Consider the following 20,821-nt stretch of genomic DNA (forward strand, 5'->3'; position numbering starts at 1 on the left):
TATCCCAGAAGTTCTAACCAACATCACACGTCGGAGCATTTTTTCCATCTGCGAAAAACTGGTGTCCCACTTCCCTGTGTGTGGGAGGCTTCGGGTGATGGTGGCGACCCTATAGTGACGTGCAACTTCCATGTCAACGGGATGGGAGGATGAGGTGCACGATCCCTCCCTGTGAAGCATGCTGGTGGAAGCTGTGGCCAGTGTGACCAAGGATGACCCCGTGCAAGGGATTTGGTGCATTGATGGGAGTGAGTTTACAGTTTGGATGGACGCCAACTCACTCGCCCTTGCCGTTGCTCTGGTTGTCAACAGATTATCATAGAAGAGGCCTGCTGGCTTGTGCCAGAAAATGACGCTAGGCACATAAACCTGACTGAGCTTGATGTTACACTAAAAGGAGTAAATCTGGCACTTCAGTGGCAGGTCAGAGTGCTGCACATCGTAACAGACTCTACGTGCGTGCATCAGTGGATAACCAATCCTTTGAGTGGGAAAGCACGGTTGACAACGAATGTATCGGCCAAAATGCTAATATGGAGATGACTTGCTACCCCGACCGAGATCATCAAGGAATTCAACCTGGCCGTAGATGTTACACTGGTGCAGTCCTATCAGAATCGCGCTGATCGCCTGACCAGAGTGCCATGCTGTTGGCTGAACCTGCTGAAAGAAGTGGACGCACTGGCACCTGTTAATTGTGCTGTGGTTGGGCGTCGGCTTAGCCTGGACCATGTTGCTGATATCCATTGCCAAAGCGGGCACCCAGTGCAAACCGAACCCTTTACTTCGCCAGCATGGTCGAATCTTATGTGTCAAAGAGGGATATGAAATCTGAGTGTTAGAGGAAATTGGAACAGGCTCGCACTGGACATAACTCATCACAACAGCATTTTTTGACGCTCATCGATTGCGGACTATCTAGATTTGCATTGTGCTGGCCCCTTCGCAGGCAAGACTCGAGCACCATTGTGAGCTGGAAAGTGTCATTCTCTGGCGTGGTCCCCTTTTTGAGATACTGACCAATAATGGCACCGCCTTTGTTAGCGAGCAGTTCAAACAGTTCGCAGACAGCTGGGGTATACGTCTGCAATTTCGGTACACCCATGTGCCCAGCGGAAATGGAATTATTGAGAGAAACCAAAGGACCATCAAGACCATCGCAGCTAGGAAGTGGTGTATGGTGCCGGAGGTTGTCTATTAGTATAATATCACTACTAAGGACGACATTTCACCCTCTACCGTGCCAGCCGAAGCACTGCACAGGTACCACGTCAGGGTGAGAGAGGCATGGAGACCAGCTCACTGCCCGAGCTAGAGGCGATGAGAGAGAGTATCAAAGAGGGGGATGCCGTCTGGGTTAAAAAAAACCCACAGCAAGTGCACCACACGCTACGGAACCAGGTGTGTTACTGAGGTGATAAGCCCGCAATTGGTGTAGGTTGACGGGGTGTCCCATCACATCAAGGATGTTCGATTGACATCACAAGCGCAGCCGCCACTCGGCGATGAGAGCAAGACTGGATCTGAGACCAGTGAACTATCATTCTGGGTTATGCCGACTTTGTCAGACAGCGACCCTAAGATTAGCAGCCTTAGGTTCACCGACCTTGAAACTGAGGATAAAAGCACAGGTGAGGACGAAACCCCCAATCCCCCTCTTCGAAGAAGCACCCAAAGAAAAAGGCCACTACGTCCCTGCCCTCTCTGTGATGATGATATCGAGGGCAGTGTGGTGAAAATTGTGGGAACGCTGGCTTACCACTTAAACGTCCTAGGTGTGCGCTTTGCCAACGCAGCGTCATGATGCTGAAAAGGGTCCAAGATGGCGGGTTTAACGGAACAATGGGCGACCAAAACCAGTGTCATTTGAAAATCATTTACAATATAAAATTGTTTCGCTTCCCAGACCGAAGTTCCTGTGGCAAGATTGGAGATTGAGTGAAAAAATTCTCTCAATTCTTATATCGCATAAAAGGAATATAATTCCTCCTAATGAACGATATGTTACTACGCAAACAATACGTAAACAATAATATCGGTATTTCAGAAGTTTACAGTTTTAAATAAGCAGAGCTTTCTTTCAAAAGTAAACATTACAAACAGGACTTTTTAAAAATAAAAAATAACATTTATTTATTTATTTAAAATAATATATACAATTTTTTTTTTTTTTTACAATATACTTCGGACTACTGTTCTCCTCTTAGATGTTAACAGTAATTCGACAAGTCCAAAAAATAATGAAATGTTCAAAACAAACCTGTTTTTTGTATCTTCATATTTAAAAAAAAAAATTTTTAATAAATTGTATATAAAAATGAATTTTACAAAATAAATATCTTCATATATATATATTTTTTTAAATAAATTGTATAATAAAAAAATAATTTTACAAAATAAATCGAAATAAACCTTAAGTATTTACAAATAAATTGTATCAAAAAAATGAATTTTACAAAATAAATCTTCATATTTTAATTTTTTTAATAAATTTTATTTAAAAAATAAATTTTACCAAATGAATTGTAACAAACCTTAAGTATTGACAAAAGTGATAGAAAACAATTCGGCACACTTAACTAATAAACGGACATTTTTACACGAGGAACAAAATAATGATTACACCGATTTTCGATGTATTAAATCCATTGTTCTTTAGCAGTTGATTTTCTTTTTAAATAATTTCACGTTTAAATCGTGTTTTTCATCTTTTAATTTTGATTCTTTTATATTTTCATATATTTTATTTCTTAATGAATTGAACACACAAAACAAAAGTTGTATCAGTTTATTAAAGAAATCATAACAAACAAAACAAATTTTCTGTTTTGAACACAAAAGAAATAAACGAATTCATCCCGATTTTTTATTTTTTTATTTTTATTGAATTCCTGGAATGAAAGGTAAGTTTTTTTTCTTTTACTTTTTAACAATTTAAAAATTCAATAACTTTAAAAATAATTTTAAACATTAAAAACATTTGCTTTTATTGCAATCCAATAAAAACTATTACGAAAACTCATTGAACAACTGTTATTGTACTTTTAGTTAAAAAAAAAAGTCTATCTCTATGCCATCTAAGAAAAATGCAATTTTACCCAACTTCTCGAAAAAGCTATTTAGTAAAAAAAAAAAAAGAAAAAACAGTCTATATCACTATAGACTACAAATGTTGGTTTAATCTAAACTTTGCGTTGTTGCGAGTGTTAAATAACTTTCCACTCGGTGAATTTTCGTAATTTTAAAAAATATTACTATTTTCGAAATTTTAGTTAAGTAGGTAATAATGTTTTTGCTTAAAACGACATAATTAAAAAAAAACGAAAGGTACTTGTACAGTTTAATGAAGACATAAAAAATGGAAATATCGAAAAAAGTTTATTATTCCACGTATCCGTTATGAAACAAAGTTCTCCAAACAAAAATTCACTTAATTTCATCAAGTATTTTTTTAGCGAAAAAACAATTTGTTGTGATACCGAGCAAAAGGTTCGATTTTTAGGAAGAAAAGCTAGAATTAAAGATGGGGAGGGAGTATCGGCGATTTACATGGAGTTATCTCCCCATGGCGTTTAATAAATTTCATAATAGTTGATTCATCGCGCTCCCATAAGAACATATTTTTCAGCTAAAAAAAAAAAAAATATACCCAATCAAATTAAATGAATTTTTTTCGGCGATCTTCAGTCAAACGGATATGTACAATATAACCTTTTTCTCAATATTTCTCTTTTTGAATTTTTATCAATATATATATATATATTTTTGAATGTCTTCATTAAACTGTACAAGTGCAAAAAAAAAAATCGATCTATCGACCCAAAATTTCATAAAATTATATTATTTAATTTTTATCAATATATATATATATATATATATATATATATATATATATATATATATATATATATATATATTTCTTGTACAAATTTATATAAAATAAACCCATTCATTGGTCAGCACCAACTAGAAAAAAAACTTAACATAAAAAAAAAAACGAATAGTTGTAAAACTTTACAATCTAACCCAGGATAGTTTACTCTTTAAAAAATTGACTTATTTTGGCGACGACATTTCAACAGCTTTAAAATATTCGCAAAACGAATACAATAGTAATAAATATTTAAGTTTTTAAGGTGGGTAATCACTTTCCTATATGAATTTAACGTAAAATGAGCACCCACTTCATGCCCAGTTAGCAGTCAATAATATCTGTATTTTTTGTTGGAGGGGAAGAGATTGGAGCTCATATCAGTTTTTGCTTTCCTACGTTTTTTTTGTTTTTTTATTTCGATGGGGATTAGATCCTATGTATTGTTAACTATTCTGTACTTCGACTTAACAATTTAATCAACCAAAGATACCGTAAAAAAATTGTCATTGTGACATTTATTTGGTGGTTTCTACCAGTATTTTGTTTAATTATTGATTTTTAAATGATTATCGGGACTTTCTAAATGGCTGTTTTATATCAGCCAATTTTTCTAATTTTAACATAAGACCTGGCATGGATTTTAAAAAGTTTATTTAACGCTTCAAAATAAGTTAAAGCACAAAGCAAGCTTATCCAAGTAGGTAGAAGAGTTACTTATGTTGCCTTTGGTAACAATCATTTGTTATGTATTTGATTTTTAACCACTTTTTCAGTTTTCTTTGTCTAAAATGCCCATTTAGTTTATTACATTGTTAGGTGAAAGTACAAATTAGCAAGGACCCACTTTCTCGTATTAAGAATAAAATTAGTTAACGAAGACCCCATTTCTCATGTTAAGAATAGTTTTCAAAATAATATCATTATTATTAATAAGTGGAGGGGTCCTTTAAAAAAAATTGAAATGTCAAAAAAATGTTTCCCCCCCAGATTAAAAAATTAAAAAAAATTTAAATTAAACTTCATTTTCATAGAATGTAAAAAATAAATAAGATGCCACTTTTTTAAATATCAAATATGAATTTGAATTTTAACATTTCAAAAAACAAACATGTTGTTGGCTTTTTGATATTTTTAAATATCAAATATGAATTTGAATTTTAACATTTCAAAAAACAAACATATTGTTGGCTTTTTGATATTTTTAAATATCAAATATGAATTTGAATTTTAACATTTCAAAAAACAAACATGTTGTTGGCTTTTTGATATTTTTAAATATCAAATATGAATTTGAATTTTAACATTTCAAAAAACAAACATGTTGTTGGCTTTTTGATATTTTTAAATATCAAATATGAATTTGAATTTTAACATTTCAAAAAACAAACATATTGTTGGCTTTTTGATATTTTTAAATATCAAATATGAATTTGAATTTTAACATTTCAAAAAACAAACATATTGTTGGCTTTTTGATATTTTTAAATATCAAATATGAATTTGAATTTTAACATTTCAAAAAACAAACATATTGTTGGCTTTTTGATATTTTTAAATATCAAATATGAATTTGAATTTTAACATTTCAAAAAACAAACATGTTGTTGGCTTTTTGATATTTTTAAATATCAAATATGAATTTGAATTTTAACATTTCAAAAAACAAACATATTGTTGGCTTTTTGATATTTTTAAATATCAAATATGAATTTGAATTTTAACATTTCAAAAAACAAACATGTTGTTGGCTTTTTGATATTTTTAAATATCAAATATGAATTTGAATTTTAACATTTCAAAAACCAAACATGTTGTTGGCTTTTTGATATTTTTAAATATCAAATATGAATTTGAATTTTAACATTTCAAAAAACAAACATATTGTTGGCTTTTTGATATTTTTAAATATCAAATATGAATTTGAATTTTAACATTTCAAAAAACAAACATGTTGGCTTTTTGATATTTTTAAATATCAAATATGAATTTGAATTTTAACATTTCAAAAAACAAACATATTGTTGGCTTTTTGATATTTTTAAATATCAAATATGAATTTGAATTTTAACATTTCAAAAACCAAACATGTTGTTGGCTTTTTGATATTTTTAAATATCAAATATGAATTTGAATTTTAACATTTCAAAAAACAAACATATTGTTGGCTTTTTGATATTTTTAAATATCAAATATGAATTTGAATTTTAACATTTCAAAAAACAAACATGTTGTTGGCTTTTTGATATTTTTAAATATCAAATATGAATTTGAATTTTAACATTTCAAAAAACAAACATGTTGTTGGCTTTTTGATATTTTTAAATATCAAATATGAATTTGAATTTTAACATTTCAAAAAACAAACATGTTGTTGGCTTTTTGATATTTTTAAATATCAAATATGAATTTGAATTTTAACATTTCAAAAACCAAACATGTTGTTGGCTTTTTGATATTTTTAAATATCAAATATGAATTTGAATTTTAACATTTCAAAAAACAAACATGTTGTTGGCTTTTTGATATTTTTAAATATCAAATATGAATTTGAATTTTAACATTTCAAAAAACAAACATGTTGTTGGCTTTTTGATATTTTTAAATATCAAATATGAATTTGAATTTTAACATTTCAAAAAACAAACATATTGTTGGCTTTTTGATATTTTTAAATATCAAATATGAATTTGAATTTTAACATTTCAAAAAGCAAACATGTTGTTGGCTTTTTGATATTTTTAAATATCAAATATGAATTTGAATTTTAACATTTCAAAAAACAAACATATTGTTGGCTTTTTGATATTTTTAAATATCAAATATGAATTTGAATTTTAACATTTCAAAAAACAAACATGTTGTTGGCTTTTTGATATTTTTAAATATCCAATATGAATTTGAATTTTAACATTTCAAAAAACAAACATATTGTTGGCTTTTTGATATTTTTAAATATCAAATATGAATTTGAATTTTAACATTTCAAAAAAGCAAACATGTTGGCTTTTTGATATTTTTAAATATCAAATATTAATTTGAATTTTAACATTTCGAAAAGCAAACATATTGTTGGCTTTTTGATATTTTTAAATATCAAATATGAATTTGAATTTTAACATTTCAAAAAACAAACATGTTGTTGGCTTTTTGATATTTTTAAATATCAAATATGAATTTGAATTTTAACATTTCAAAAAACAAACATGTTGTTGGCTTTTTGATATTTTTAAATATCAAATATGAATTTGAATTTTAACATTTCAAAAAAGCAAACATGTTGGCTTTTTGATATTTTTAAATATCAAATATGAATTTGAATTTTAACATTTCGAAAAGCAAACATATTGTTGGCTTTTTGATATTTTTAAATATCAAATATGAATTTGAATTTTAACATTTCAAAAAACAAACATGTTGTTGGCTTTTTGATATTTTTAAATATCAAATATGAATTTGAATTTTAACATTTCAAAAAACAAACATGTTGTTGGCTTTTTGATATTTTTAAATATCAAATATGAATTTGAATTTTAACATTTCAAAAAGCAAACATATTGTTGGCTTTTTGATATTTTTAAATATCAAATATGAATTTGAATTTTAACATTTCAAAAAACAAACATGTTGTTGGCTTTTTGATATTTTTAAATATCAAATATGAATTTGAATTTTAACATTTCAAAAAACAAACATGTTGTTGGCTTTTTGATATTTTTAAATATCAAATATGAATTTGAATTTTAACATTTCAAAAAACAAACATGTTGTTGGCTCTTTGATATTTTTAAATATCAAATATGAATTTGAATTTTAACATTTCAAAAAGCAAACATGTTGTTGGCTTTTTGATATTTTTAAATATCAAATATGAATTTGAATTTTAACATTTCAAAAAACAAACATATTGTTGGCTTTTTGATATTTTTAAATATCAAATATGAATTTGAATTTTAACATTTCAAAAAAGCAAACATGTTGTTGGCTTTTTGATATTTTTAAATATCAAATATGAATTTAAATTTAAACATTTCAAAAAACAAACATGTTGTTGGCTTTTTGATATTTTTAAATATCAAATATGAATTTGAATTTTAACATTTCAAAAAAACAAACATATTGTTGGCTTTTTGATATTTTTAAATATCAAATATGAATTTGAATTTTAACATTTCAAAAAAGCAAACATGTTGTTGGCTTTTTGATATTTTTTAATATCAAATATGAATTTGAATTTTAACATTTCAAAAAGTAAACATATTGTTGGCTTTTTGATATTTTTAAATATCAAATATGAATATGAATTTTAACATTTAGAAAAACAAACATATTGTTGGCTTTTTGATATTTTTAAATATCAAATATGAATTTGAATTTTAACATTTCAAAAAACAAACATATTGTTGGCTTTTTGATATTTTTAAATATCAAATATGAATTTGAATTTTAACATTTCAAAAAACAAACATGTTGTTGGCTTTTTGATATTTTTAAATATCAAATATGAATTTGAATTTGAACATTTCAAAAAACAAACATGTTGTTGGCTTTTTGATATTTTTAAATATCAAATATGAATTTGAATTTTGCCATTAAACAAAACAAACATGTTGTTGGCTTTTTGATATTTTTAAATATTAAATATGAATTTGAATTTTAACATTTCAAAAAACAAACATATTGTTGGCTTTTTGATATTTTTAAATATCAAATATGAATTTGAATTTTAACATTTCAAAAAAGCAAACATGTTGTTGGCTTTTTTGATATTTTTAAATATCAAATATGAATTTGAATTTTAACATTTCAAAAAGCAAACATATTGTTGGCTTTTTGATATTTTTAAATATCAAATATGAATTTGAATTTTAACATTTCTAAAAAACAAACATATTGTTGGCTTTTTGATATATTTAAATATCAAATATGAATTTGAATTTTAACATTTCAAAAAGCAAACATATTGTTGGCTTTTTGATATTTTTAAATATCAAATATGAATTTGAATTTTAACATTTCAAAAAACAAACATATTGTTGGCTTTTTGATATTTTTAAATATCAAATATGAATTTGAATTTTAACATTTCAAAAAAGCAAACATGTTGTTGGCTTTTTGATATTTTTTAATATCAAATATGAATTTGAATTTTAACATTTCAAAAAGTAAACATATTGTTGGCTTTTTGATATTTTTAAATATCAAATATGAATATGAATTTTAACATTTAAAAAAACAAACATATTGTTGGCTTTTTGATATTTTTAAATATCAAATATGAATTTGAATTTTAACATTTCAAAAAGCAAACATATTGTTGGCTTTTTGATATTTTTAAATATCAAATATGAATTTAAATTTTAACATTTCAAAAAACAAACATGTTGTTGGCTTTTTGATATTTTTAAATATCAAATATGAATTTGAATTTTAACATTTCAAAAAACAAACATGTTGTTGGCTTTTTGATATTTTTAAATATCAAATATGAATTTGAATTTTAACATTTCAAAAAAGCAAACATGTTGTTGGCTTTTTGATATTTTTAAATATCAAATATGAATTTGAATTTTAACATTTCAAAAAGTAAACATATTGTTGGCTTTTTGATATTTTTAAATATCAAATATGAATATGAATTTACCATTTCGAAAAACAAACATATTGTTGGCTTTTTGATATTTTTAAATATCAAATATGAATTTGAATTTTAACATTTCAAAAAACAAACATGTTGTTGGCTTTTTGATATTTTTAAATATCAAATATGAATTTGAATTTTAACATTTCAAAAAACAAACATGTTGTTGGCTTTTTGATATTTTTAAATATCAAATATGAATTTGAATTTGAACATTTCAAAAAAACAAACATGTTGTTGGCTTTTTGATATTTTTAAATATCAAATATGAATTTGAATTTTAACATTTCAAAAAGTAAACATATTGTTGGCTTTTTGATATTTTTAAATATCAAATATGAATATGAATTTTAACATTTAGAAAAACAAACATATTGTTGGCTTTTTGATATTTTTAAATATCAAATATGAATTTGAATTTTAACATTTCAAAAAACAAACATATTGTTGGCTTTTTGATATTTTTAAATATCAAATATGAATTTGAATTTTAACATTTCAAAAAACAAACATGTTGTTGGCTTTTTGATATTTTTAAATATCAAATATGAATTTGAATTTTAACATTTCAAAAAACAAACATGTTGTTGGCTTTTTGATATTTTTAAATATCAAATATGAATTTGAATTTTGCCATTAAACAAAACAAACATGTTGTTGGCTTTTTGATATTTTTAAATATCAAATATGAATTTGAATTTTAACATTTCAAAAAACAAACATATTGTTGGCTTTTTGATATTTTTAAATATCAAATATGAATTTGAATTTTAACATTTCAAAAAAGCAAACATGTTGTTGGCTTTTTTGATATTTTTAAATATCAAATATGAATTTGAATTTTAACATTTCAAAAAGCAAACATATTGTTGGCTTTTTGATATTTTTAAATATCAAATATGAATTTGAATTTTAACATTTCAAAAAACAAACATGTTGTTGGCTTTTTGATATTTTTAAATATCAAATATGAATTTGAATTTTAACATTTCAAAAAACAAACATGTTGTTGGCTTTTTGATATTTTTAAATATCAAATATGAATTTGAATTTTAACATTTCAAAAAAGCAAACATGTTGTTGGCTTTTTGATATTTTTAAATATCAAATATGAATTTGAATTTGAACATTTCAAAAAACAAACATGTTGTTGGCTTTTTGATATTTTTAAATATCAAATATGAATTTGAATTTTAACATTTCAAAAACAAACATATTGTTGGCTTTTTGATATTTTTAAATATCAAATATGAATTTGAATTTTAACATTTCAAAAAAGCAAACATGTTGTTGGCTTTTTGATATTTTTAAATATCAAATATGAATTTGAATTTTAACATTTCAAAAAGCAAACATATTGTTGGCTTTTTGATATTTTTAAATATCAAATATGAATTTGAATTTTAACATTTCAAAAAACAAACATATTGTTGGCTTTTTGATATTTTTAAATATCAAATATGAATTTGAATTTTAACATTTCAAAAAGCAAACATATTGTTGGCTTTTTGATATTTTTAAATATCAAATATGAATTTGAATTTTAACATTTCAAAAAACAAACATGTTGTTGGCTTTTTGATATTTTTAAATATCAAATATGAATTTGAATTTTAACATTTCAAAAAACAAACATGTTGTTGGCTTTTTGATATTTTTAAATATCAATTATGAATTTGAATTTTAACATTTCAAAAAAGCAAACATGTTGTTGGCTTTTAGATATTTTTAAATATCAAATATGAATTTGAATTTTAACATTTCAAAAAACAAACATGTTGTTGGCTTTTTGATATTTTTAAATATCAAATATGAATTTGAATTTTAACATTTCAAAAAACAAACATGTTGTTGGCTTTTTGATATTTTTAAATATCAAATATGAATTTGAATTTTAACATTTCAAAAAACAAACATGTTGTTGGCTTTTTGATATTTTTAAATATCAAATATGAATTTGAATTTTAACATTTCAAAAAAGCAAACATGTTGTTGGCTTTTTGATATTTTTAAATATCAAATATGAATTTGAATTTTAACATTTCAAAAAGTAAACATATTGTTGGCTTTTTGATATTTTTAAATATCAAATATGAATATGAATTTACCATTTCGAAAAACAAACATATTGTTGGCTTTTTGATATTTTTAAATATCAAATATGAATTTGAATTTTAACATTTCAAAAAACAAACATGTTGTTGGCTTTTTGATATTTTTAAATATCAAATATGAATTTGAATTTTAACATTTCAAAAAACAAACATGTTGTTGGCTTTTTGATATTTTTAAATATCAAATATGAATTTGAATTTGAACATTTCAAAAAACAAACATGTTGTTGGCTTTTTGATATTTTTAAATATCAAATATGAATTTGAATTTTAACATTTCAAAAACAAACATATTGTTGGCTTTTTGATATTTTTAAATATCAAATATGAATTTGAATTTTAACATTTCAAAAAAGCAAACATGTTGTTGGCTTTTTGATATTTTTAAATATCAAATATGAATTTGAATTTTAACATTTCAAAAAGCAAACATATTGTTGGCTTTTTGATATTTTTAAATATCAAATATGAATTTGAATTTTAACATTTCAAAAAACAAACATATTGTAGGCTTTTTGATATTTTTAAATATCAAATATGAATTTGAATTTTAACATTTCAAAAAGCAAACATATTGTTGGCTTTTTGATATTTTTAAATATCAAATATGAATTTGAATTTTAACATTTCAAAAAACAAACATGTTGTTGGCTTTTTGATATTTTTAAATATCAAATATGAATTGGAATTTTAACATTTCAAAAAACAAACATGTTGTTGCCTTTTTGATATTTTTAAATATCAATTATGAATTTGAATTTTAACATTTCAAAAAAGCAAACATGTTGTTGGCTTTTTGATATTTTTAAATATCAAATATGAATTTGAATTTTAACATTTACAAAAGTAAACATATTGTTGGCTTTTTGATATTTTTAAATATCAAATATGAATATGAATTTACCATTTCAAAAAACAAACATATTGTTGGCTTTTTGATATTTTTAAATATCAAATATGAATTTGAATTTTAACATTTCAAAAAACAAACATGTTGTTGGCTTTTTGATATTTTTAAATATCAAATATGAATTTGAATTTTAACATTTCAAAAAACAAACATATTGTTGGCTTTTTGATATTTTTAAATATCAAATATGAATTTGAATTTTAACATTTCAAAAAACAAACATGTTGTTGGCTTTTTGATATTTTTAAATATCAAATATGAATTTGAATTTTAACATTTCAAAAACAAACATATTGTTGGCTTTTTGATATTTTTAAATATCAAATATGAATTTGAATTTTAACATTTCAAAAAAGCAAACATGTTGTTGGCTTTTTGATATTTTTAAATATCAAATATGAATTTGAATTTTAACATTTCAAAAAACAAACATGTTGTTGGCTTTTTGATATTTTTAAATATCAAATATGAATTTGAATTTTAACATTTCAAAAAACAAACATATTGTTGGCTTTTTGATATTTTTAAATATCAAATATGAATTTGAATTTTAACATTTCAAAAAAGCAAACATGTTGTTGGCTTTTTGATATTTTTTGATATCAAATATGAATTTGAATTTTAACATTTCAAAAAGTAAACATATTGTTGGCTTTTTAATATTTTTAAATATCAAATATGAATATGAATTTTAACATTTAGAAAAACAAACATATTGTTGGCTTTTTGATATTTTTAAATATCAAATATGAATTTGAATTTTAACATTTCAAAAAGCAAACATATTGTTGGCTTTTTGATATTTTTAAATATCAAATATGAATTTGAATTTTAACATTTCAAAAAACAAACATGTTGTTGGCTTTTTGATATTTTTAAATATCAAATATGAATTTGAATTTTAACATTTCAAAAAACAAACATGTTGTTGGCTTTTTGATATTTTTAAATATCAAATATGAATTTGAATTTGAACATTTCAAAAAACAAACATGTTGTTGGCTTTTTGATATTTTTAAATATCAAATATGAATTTGAATTTTAACATTTCAAAAACAAACATATTGTTGGCTTTTTGATATTTTTAAATATCAAATATGAATTTGAATTTTAACATTTCAAAAAAGCAAACATGTTGTTGGCTTTTTGATATTTTTAAATATCAAATATGAATTTGAATTTTAACATTTCAAAAAGCTAACATATTGTTGGCTTTTTGATATTTTTAAATATCAAATATGAATTTGAATTTTAACATGCAAAAAAAAAAACATATTGTTGGCTGTTTGATATTTTTAAATATCAAATATGAATTTGAATTTTAACATTTCAAAAAGCAAACATATTGTTGGCTTTTTGATATTTTTAAATATCAAATATGAATTTGAATTTTAACATTTCAAAAAACAAACATGTTGTTGGCTTTTTGATATTTTTAAATATCAAATATGAATTTGAATTTTAACATTTCAAAAAACAAACATGTTGTTGCCTTTTTGATATTTTTAAATATCAATTATGAATTTGAATTTTAACATTTCAAAAAAGCAAACATGTTGTTGGCTTTTAGATATTTTTAAATATCAAATATGAATTTGAATTTTAACATTTCAAAAAACAAACATGTTGTTGGCTTTTTGATATTTTTAAATATCAAATATGAATTTGAATTTTAACATTTCAAAAAACAAACATGTTCTTGGCTTTTTGATATTTTTAAATATCAAATATGAATTTGAATTTTAACATTTCAAAAAACAAACATGTTGTTGGCTTTTTGATATTTTTAAATATCAAATATGAATTTGAATTTTAACATTTCAAAAAAGCAAACATGTTGTTGGCTTTTTGATATTTTTAAATATCAAATATGAATTTGAATTTTAACATTTCAAAAAACAAACATGTTGTTGGCTTTTTGATATTTTTAAATATCAAATATGAATTTGAATTTTAACATTTCAAAAAACAAACATATTGTTGGCTTTTTGATATTTTTAAATATCAAATATGAATTTGAATTTTAACATTTCAAAAAAGCAAACATGTTGTTGGCTTTTTGATATTTTTTAATATCAAATATGAATTTGAATTTTAACATTTCAAAAAGTAAACATATTGTTGGCTTTTTAATATTTTTAAATATCAAATATGAATATGAATTTTAACATTTAGAAAAACAAACATATTGTTGGCTTTTTGATATTTTTAAATATCAAATATGAATTTGAATTTTAACATTTCAAAAAGCAAACATATTGTTGGCTTTTTGATATTTTCAAATATCAAATATGAATTTGAATTTTAACATTTCAAAAAACAAACATGTTGTTGGCTTTTTGATATTTTTAAATATCAAATATGAATTTGAATTTTAACATTTCAAAAAACAAACATGTTGTTGGCTTTTTGATATTTTTAAATATCAAATATGAATTTGAATTTTAACATTTCAAAAAACAAACATGTTGTTGGCTTTTTGATATTTTTAAATATCAAATATGAATTTGAATTTTAACATTTCAAAAACAAACATATTGTTGGCTTTTTGATATTTTTAAATATCAAATATGAATTTGAATTTTAACATTTCAAAAAAGCAAACATGTTGTTGGCTTTTTGATATTTTTAAATATCAAATATGAATTTGAATTTTAACATTTCAAAAAGCAAACATATTGTTGGCTTTTTGATATTTTTAAATATCAAATATGAATTTGAATTTTAACATTTCAAAAAACAAACATATTGTTGGCTTTTTGATATTTTTAAATATCAAATATGAATTTGAATTTTAACATTTCAAAAAGCAAACATATTGTTGGCTTTTTGATATTTTTAAATATCAAATATGAATTTGAATTTTAACATTTCAAAAAACAAACATGTTGTTGGCTTTTTGATATTTTTAAATATCAAATATGAATTTGAATTTTAACATTTCAAAAAACAAACATGTTGTTGCCTTTTTGATATTTTTAAATATAAATTATGAATTTGAATTTTAACATTTAAAAAAAGCAAACATGTTGTTGGCTTTTAGATATTTTTAAATATCAAATATGAATTTGAATTTTAACATTTCAAAAAACAAACATGTTGTTGGCTTTTTGATATTTTTAAATATCAAATATGAATTTGAATTTTAACATTTCAAAAAACAAACATGTTGTTGGCTTTTTGATATTTTTAAATATCAAATATGAATTTGAATTTTAACATTTCAAAAAACAAACATGTTGTTGGCTTTTTGATATTTTTAAATATCAAATATGAATTTGAATTTTAACATTTCAAAAAAGCAAACATGTTGTTGGCTTTTTGATATTTTTAAATATCAAATATGAATTTGAATTTTAACATTTCAAAAAGTAAACATATTGTTGGCTTTTTGATATTTTTAAATATCAAATATGAATATGAATTTACCATTTCGAAAAACAAACATATTGTTGGCTTTTTGATATTTTTAAATATCAAATATGAATTTGAATTTTAACATTTCAAAAAACAAACATGTTGTTGGCTTTTTGATATTTTTAAATATCAAATATGAATTTGAATTTTAACATTTCAAAAAACAAACATGTTGTTGGCTTTTTGATATTTTTAAATATCAAATATGAATTTGAATTTGAACATTTCAAAAAACAAACATGTTGTTGGCTTTTTGATATTTTTAAATATCAAATATGAATTTGAATTTTAACATTTCAAAAAAGCAAACATGTTGTTGGCTTTTTGATATTTTTAAATATCAAATATGAATTTGAATTTTAACATTTCAAAAAACAAACATGTTGTTGGCTTTTTGATATTTTTAAATATCAAATATGAATTTGAATTTTAACATTTCAAAAAACAAACATATTGTTGGCTTTTTGATATTTTTAAATATCAAATATGAATTTGAATTTTAACATTTCAAAAAAGCAAACATGTTGTTGGCTTTTTGATATTTTTTAATATCAAATATGAATTTGAATTTTAACATTTCAAAAAGTAAACATATTGTTGGCTTTTTAATATTTTTAAATATCAAATATGAATATGAATTTTAACAATTAGAAAAACAAACATATTGTTGGCTTTTTGATATTTTTAAATATCAAATATGAATTTGAATTTTACCATTTCGAAAAGCAAACATATTGTTGGCTTTTTGATATTTTTAAATATCAAATATGAATTTGAATTTTAACATTTCAAAAAACAAACATGTTGTTGGCTTTTTGATATTTTTAAATATCAAATATGAATTTGAATTTTAACATTTCAAAAAACAAACATGTTGTTGGCTTTTTGATATTTTTAAATATCAAATATGAATTTGAATTTGAACATTTCAAAAAACAAACATGTTGTTGGCTTTTTGATATTTTTAAATATCAAATATGAATTTGAATTTTAACATTTCAAAAACAAACATATTGTTGGCTTTTTGATATTTTTAAATATCAAATATGAATTTGAATTTTAACATTTCAAAAAAGCAAACATGTTGTTGGCTTTTTGATATTTTTAAATATCAAATATGAATTTGAATTTTAACATTTCAAAAAGCAAACATATTGTTGGCTTTTTGATATTTTTAAATATCAAATATGAATTTGAATTTTAACATTTCAAAAAACAAACATATTGTTGGCTTTTTGATATTTTTAAATATCAAATATGAATTTGAATTTTAACATTTCAAAAAGCAAACATATTGTTGGCTTTTTGATATTTTTAAATATCAAATATGAATTTGAATTTTAACATTTCAAAAAACAAACATGTTGTTGGCTTTTTGATATTTTTAAATATCAAATATGAATTTGAATTTTAACATTTCAAAAAACAAACATGTTGTTGCCTTTTTGATATTTTTAAATATCAATTATGAATTTGAATTTTAACATTTCAATAAAGCAAACATGTTGTTGGCTTTTAGATATTTTTAAATATCAAATATGAATTTGAATTTTAACATTTCAAAAAACAAACATGTTGTTGGCTTTTTGATATTTTTAAATATCAAATATGAATTTGAATTTTAACATTTCAAAAAACAAACATGTTCTTGGCTTTTTGATATTTTTAAATATCAAATATGAATTTGAATTTTAACATTTCAAAAAACAAACATGTTGTTGGCTTTTTGATATTTTTAAATATCAAATATGAATTTGAATTTTAATATTTCAAAAAAGCAAACATGTTGTTGGCTTTTTGATATTTTTAAATATCAAATATGAATTTGAATTTTAACATTTCAAAAAGTAAACATATTGTTGGCTTTTTGATATTTTTAAATATCAAATATGAATATGAATTTACCATTTCGAAAAACAAACATATTGTTGGCTTTTTGATATTTTTAAATATCAAATATGAATTTGAATTTTAACATTTCAAAAAACAAACATGTTGTTGGCTTTTTGATATTTTTAAATATCAAATATGAATTTGAATTTTAACATTTCAAAAAACAAACATGTTGTTGGCTTTTTGATATTTTTAAATATCAAATATGAATTTGAATTTGAACATTTCAAAAAACAAACATGTTGTTGGCTTTTTGATATTTTTAAATATCAAATATGAATTTGAATTTTAACATTTCAAAAACAAACATATTGTTGGCTTTTTGATATTTTTAAATATCAAATATGAATTTGAATTTTAACATTTCAAAAAAGCAAACATGTTGTTGGCTTTTTGATATTTTTAAATATCAAATATGAATTTGAATTTTAACATTTCAAAAAACAAACATGTTGTTGGCTTTTTGATATTTTTAAATATCAAATATGAATTTGAATTTTAACATTTCAAAAAACAAACATGTTGTTGCCTTTTTGATATTTTTAAATATCAAATATGAATTTGAATTTTAACATTTCAAAAAAGCAAACATGTTGTTGGCTTTTTGATATTTTTAAATATCAAATATGAATTTGAATTTTAACATTTCAAAAAGTAAACATATTGTTGGCTTTTTGATATTTTTAAATATCAAATATGAATATGAATTTACCATTTCAAAAAACAAACATATTGTTGGCTTTTTGATATTTTTAAATATCAAATATGAATTTGAATTTTAACATTTTAAAAAGCAAACATATTGTTGGCTTTTTGATATTTTTAAATATCAGATATGAATTTGAATTTTAACATTTCAAAAAACAAACATGTTGTTGGCTTTTTGATATTTTTAAATATCAAATATGAATTTGAATTTTAACATTTCAAAAAACAAACATGTTCTTGGCTTTTTGATATTTTTAAATATCAAATATGAATTTGAATTTTAACATTTCAAAAAACAAACATATTGTTGGCTTTTTGATATTTTTAAATATCAAATATGAATTTGAATTTTAACATTTCAAAAAACAAACATGTTGTTGGCTTTTTGATATTTTTAAATATCAAATATGAATTTGAATTTTAACATTTCAAAAAACAAACATATTGTTGGCTTTTTGATATTTTTAAATATCAAATATGAATTTGAATTTTAACATTTCAAAAAAGCAAACATGTTGTTGGCTTTTTGATATTTTTAAATATCAAATATGAATTTGAATTTTAACATTTCAAAAAACAAACATGTTGTTGGCTTTTTGATATTTTTAAATATCAAATATGAATTTGAATTTTAACATTTCAAAAAACAAACATATTGTTGGCTTTTTGATATTTTTAAATATCAAATAATAATTTGAATTTTAACATTTCAAAAAAGCAAACATGTTGTTGGCTTTTTGATATTTTTTAATATCAAATATGAATTTGAATTTTAACATTTCAAAAAGTAAACATATTGTTGGCTTTTTAATATTTTTAAATATCAAATATGAATATGAATTTTAACATTTAGAAAAACAAACATATTGTTGGCTTTTTGATATTTTTAAATATCAAATATGAATTTGAATTTTAACATTTCAAAAAGCAAACATATTGTTGGCTTTTTGATATTTTTAAATATCAAATATGAATTTGAATTTTAACATTTCAAAAAACAAACATGTTGTTGGCTTTTTGATATTTTTAAATATCAAATATCAATTTGAATTTGAACATTTCAAAAAACAAACATGTTGTTGGCTTTTTGATATTTTTAAATATCAAATATGAATTTGAATTTTAACATTTCAAAAACAAACATATTGTTGGCTTTTTGATATTTTTAAATATCAAATATGAATTTGAATTTGAACATTTCAAAAAAGCAAACATGTTGTTGGCTTTTTGATATTTTTAAATATCAAATATGAATTTGAATTTTAACATTTCAAAAAGCAAACATATTGTTGGCTTTTTGATATTTTTAAATATCAAATATGAATTTGAATTTTAACATTTCAAAAAACAAACATATTGTTGGCTTTTTGATATTTTTAAATATCAAATATGAATTTGAATTTTAACATTTCAAAAAGCAAACATATTGTTGGCTTTTTGATATTTTTAAATATCAAATATGAATTTGAATTTTAACATTTCAAAAAACAAACATGTTGTTGGCTTTTTGATATTTTTAAATATCAAATATGAATTTGAATTTTAACATTTCAAAAAACAAACATGTTGTTGCCTTTTTGATATTTTTAAATATCAAATATGAATTTGAATTTTAACATTTCAAAAAAGCAAACATGTTGTTGGCTTTTTGATATTTTTAAATATCAAATATGAATTTGAATTTTAACATTTCAAAAAGTAAACATATTGTTGGCTTTTTGATATTTTTAAATATCAAATATGAATATGAATTTACCATTTCAAAAAACAAACATATTATTGGCTTTTTGATATTTTTAAATATCAAATATGAATTTGAATTTTAACATTTTAAAAAGCAAACATATTGTTGGCTTTTTGATATTTTTAAATATCAGATATGAATTTGAATTTTAACATTTCAAAAAACAAACATGTTGTTGGCTTTTTGATATTTTTAAATATCAAATATGAATTTGAATTTTAACATTTCAAAAAACAAACATGTTCTTGGCTTTTTGATATTTTTAAATATCAAATATGAATTTGAATTTTAACATTTCAAAAAACAAACATATTGTTGGCTTTTTGATATTTTTAAATATCAAATATGAATTTGAATTTTAACATTTAAAAAAACAAACATGTTGTTGGCTTTTTGATATTTTTAAATATCAAATATGAATTTGAATTTTAACATTTCAAAAAACAAACATATTGTTGGCTTTTTGATATTTTTAAATATCAAATATGAATTTGAATTTTAACATTTCAAAAAAGCAAACATG

At 22.3% G+C, this 20,821-nt stretch overlaps 1 long non-coding RNA gene across 1 annotated transcript in view; it reads left to right on the forward strand.

Moving 5' to 3' along the window:
• The first annotated feature begins 2,626 nt into the window (after positions 1 to 2,626).
• LOC145270669 (uncharacterized) overlaps positions 2,627 to 20,821 on the forward strand; it is a 77,663-nt gene continuing 59,468 nt past the window's right edge. Inside the window, exon 1 of the long non-coding RNA XR_013865501.1 lies at positions 2,627 to 2,903. This is a non-coding gene — a long non-coding RNA (uncharacterized LOC145270669). The remainder of the gene's footprint in view (positions 2,904 to 20,821) is intronic.

The sequence above is a fragment of the Euprymna scolopes genome, chromosome 46, assembly GCF_053919585.1.
Source record: "Euprymna scolopes isolate OS-2025 chromosome 46, ASM5391958v1, whole genome shotgun sequence".
Classification (NCBI taxonomy): Eukaryota; Metazoa; Mollusca; class Cephalopoda; order Sepiida; family Sepiolidae; genus Euprymna; species Euprymna scolopes.